The sequence below is a fragment of the Triturus cristatus genome, chromosome 1_1 (assembly GCF_964204655.1).
Source record: "Triturus cristatus chromosome 1_1, aTriCri1.1, whole genome shotgun sequence".
Lineage (NCBI taxonomy): Eukaryota > Metazoa > Chordata > Amphibia > Caudata > Salamandridae > Triturus > Triturus cristatus.
In genome coordinates, this window is record NC_140579.1 from 958307744 (window position 1) to 958311646 (window position 3903).

At 36.9% G+C, this 3903-nt stretch overlaps 1 non-coding gene across 1 annotated transcript; it reads right to left on the bottom strand.

Annotated features, from left to right (window-relative positions):
- Positions 1-3142: 3142 nt before the first annotated feature.
- On the bottom strand, positions 3143-3339 carry LOC146871385 (U2 spliceosomal RNA). The gene has a single exon (XR_014959994.1). It is a non-coding gene; the product is annotated as a U2 spliceosomal RNA (small nuclear RNA).
- Between the last annotated feature and the right edge of the window lie 564 nt (positions 3340-3903).

Consider the following 3903-nt stretch of genomic DNA (forward strand, 5'->3'; position numbering starts at 1 on the left):
GCGTACATTAGATAAAATGGTTAATGTACTGAAATCACAAAGCAAAAGGAAAAGAGTAGTGAACAGAACAAACTTTTGTAAAGTGTTTTTAGGAAAATGGATGCATAGTTCAAGTAGTGAACCTTTTTTTAATGAAGAGAGCTATTTTCAAAGTAATAGTTTGCTGCATGCAGTTGACACCAGAGGTCGTGCTTACGAAGTGAAAAATGGTTGCATAATGGAGAAGGAGATAATGGTTCCAAGAGATGAGGTACAAGTGATGGCGGATGAGGCTATGGGGAGACGTCCTAAAGCCCCAGTGTACACTTGGAACTGTAGTAGTATTTGCACTGTGCGTCAGGAATCTATTGATAAATTTCGTGAGTTTCTAAGAGAATATAGTAAAAAAAAGTGTAAAACAGAAGATTAAGGTGCTTCAAAGTCTGGATCCATGCAGAGTGAGAGAGAATACTGGTTTGCAGGGTCATTCTCTGGCTTGTCTATCTAGAAAAGTGTGTAATAGTGTTTTCCATCATTTTAGGATGCTGGCTGTTCATCATACTGAAATGAGAAAGTTTGTGAGACGGTTGTATTTTGCTAAAAGTCCAGCAATAAAGTTAGATGAATTGAATAGGGCTCTGTTCCGTGGATCGGTATCAGATGTAGAGAAGGTTGTTGATGAAATTCAGTTTTGTTACTTTGGTCCTGAACAAAACAGTGCAGAAAAGGACACAGTAAATGAGGAAGAAGTGGAAGAGAATGTAGAACCCTCTGTAAGTAAGACATTTAATGATCACATAACAAAATTTGCAATAATCTCTAATGAAAGACCAAATATTACTTGTATTTGTTGCCGCAGAACTCATTATAGAAAACAAACCAGGTATGTTGATCTCTATAGAAAAAGTGAAAATGAAGATAATTATAAGTGGAAGGATTTTGCCACATATCTATTTCTTGAAAATTGTTTTGAATTGGGTGAAGTTCAGCGTATTTGTAAATACTGTTATAATAAGTTAGAAGAAAATAGAATGCCGACCAGAGCTGTACATAATAATTTAGAATTGGATGCAATTCCTGCTGAACTTTCTGAATTAAATACATATGAGTCTATACTCATTCAATGTGTTCATCCGTTCCAGACCATAGTACGTATGGAGCCCAAAACTGGTAAATTACCTCCTTCAGATTTACTGAGAGGTTTAAAAGGTAGAGTGGTGTATTTGCCCTTGGATTTGAAAAAAAATATGGAAACTATTGATGCGGATACTTTGGAAACTGAACCATTAATTATTCTGGTTAATGGTGTACCTACAAAGAATAAGAAGATTTGGCAGGAGCTGGTAGATGTACGGAAAGTACAAAGAGCAAATTTGTATTTGAAAAGGAATAACAAATGGTATGAATCAATTTATATAGAAGAAGAAGAAGAAGAAGATTTACAAGAAGACACAGAAACACCAACTGGACAAATTGAAAAAGTGGACAAGTCAAAGGAAGAAGAAATTTATGAACATTTTAGCATACATCCTCTTCATTCAAAAGAAGTTATGGGAGACAATATTGATCTGTTTCAGATGAAGAAAGCAAAAGGAACTCCCGTGAGTGTATGGGAGGAGAGCTTGGAAGCTCGATGTTTTCCCCAGCTGTTTCCTACAGGAAAAGGAGGACGATACGATGAACGTCCGGAACAGATTCCAGCTTCTGAGTATCGGACTACAAGACTATATGCCGAAGATCCCAGATTTCGACAAAGTATTCCTTATTTGTTCCATCTTTTATTTGAAAGCGACTTGTCTGCACTGTCTTATGCAGTAAATCACATTTTAAAAAGTGGAGTACATTTACAAAATGTGTCTGCTAAGGATTTTATGGAGAAAGTGCAGCACCGAGATGATCATTTGGAAACACAACTGATCAATCTGATGGCTTGTCAGCGTGGGACAAATGAATATTGGTACCGACGTCATGGTGAATTAAAATGCATGTTACGGAATTTAGGAACACCAACATGGTTCGTTACTCTAAGCTGTGCTGAGTACGCTTGGGATGATTTACTGGATTTTCTACGAGAGGCAAATTCAAACATTAAAAACATCGAATACAAGACAGCAGGAGAACTGTGCTCATTGGATCCGGTTAATGTTTGCAGATATTTCAATCATAGATTTGAGGCTATGATGTCGTTCATCTGCAATAAAAAAAATCCACCTCTAGGAGAAGTAGTGGATTTCTTTTGGAGAAAAGAGTACCAGGCAAGAGGTGCTCCTCATATTCATATGCTGTTGTGGATCAAGGATGCCCCAAAGTTTGGAACAGATGCTGATGAAGCAGTATTATCTTACATTGAAGAATATGCAACATGTGCTATACCAAAAAGCACAGAAGATAAAAAGTTAAAGGAGCAAGTTTTACGTTTCCAAAGTCATCGGTGTGGAAAATACTGTCGACGGAAATACAAGAGCAAAGATAAATACTACACTAAATGTCGATTTGGATTTCCTAGACCTGTTCTTTCAAATGGAAGAGTAAACAGGTTTATGTCATCTGTGAGACATACTATCACAAGAAAATCACCTAAGAATACCTACAACCTTAAAAGAAAAGAAGAATCAAAAAATATAAATGACTACAACCCAGTCATTTTATCCATGTGGAATGCTAACATGGATATACAGTATGTAGCTGACAATTCCATTGCTGTTGCTCGATATGTAACGTCTTACATTACGAAATCAGAAAAAACAGAATTGAAGGAAATGTGGGAAGAGATTTCTCACGAGAAGACTGTCAGTAAGAAGCTGTACAGTTTCAGTTTGAAGATGTTATCGCATCGAGAAATTGGATCCTACGAATGTTCAGATAGGTTATCTTCTGCAAGTCTCTACTCGAAATCAAGAAGAATAATTTGGGCAAGTTTAGGCCTTGCAGCAATGAGAAATCGGGTACTGAAATCTGTTGGAGAAATTGAATATTTGGCCGAGAATGACCCAGAAAGTACAGATATTTTGAAATCAAACATGTTGGACACATATTATCCCAAGAGAAGTCATCTGGAGAACATGTGTCTCTATGAAGTGCTGCAGAACTACATTTATTAACGGAAAGCCACAGAAGACATCAACAATGGAAAATATAAAGTTATTGGTGAGGAAGGATGTTTGGTGAAGCAAACAAAAGGAAGTTTGATAAATCACAGGAAGCTGAGTTGCGACACTACTGACAAAAATGAATTTTACTACTTGGCTCTTTTACAGCTGTTTAAACCATGGCGTACAGAGGATGAACTACTGGGAGAATTTCAAAGCTATGAAGATTCTTTTACTACACTTGATCTTAGCCAAAAGGCCGAGAAGCGATGCTATGAAGATTCTTTTAATGCTTGCAAAGACAGCATACAATGCAGTACATTCTCAACTGATCTGCAAATGTTAAATGAAGAAATTGAACAGGAAACTACAATTGCAGCAGAAGTAGCTAGAGACAGTTCTCAGGACAGCCAAAGTTCAGGAACACTCAGTCAAGATCCCCTAGGACAACCAATCGTTGAAAATGAAGCATCAATAGCCATGAATGAAGTGGAAACAGCTATGAATCAAGCTCAAGAAGAATTTATAGACTTACAAAATTTGGAAAGACAACTGAACGAAGAGCAGCAACAAATTTATGAAGAGATCAGAAACAAAATTGATCACGGATTTCTACATGAAAAAAAAGAGTGCTCATGCACATCATTTCATCCAATCAGGATGTATGTAAGCGGACAAGCTGGAACTGGAAAAAGTTTCCTTATAAAAGTCATCAGAAGCTACCTACAGCAAAAAACGGATTCTACTTTGTCTTGTGTGGTTACTGCTCCAACTGGGTTAGCAGCATATAACATAAAAGGAATCACTTTACATCGTTTGCTAATGTTACCAGTGG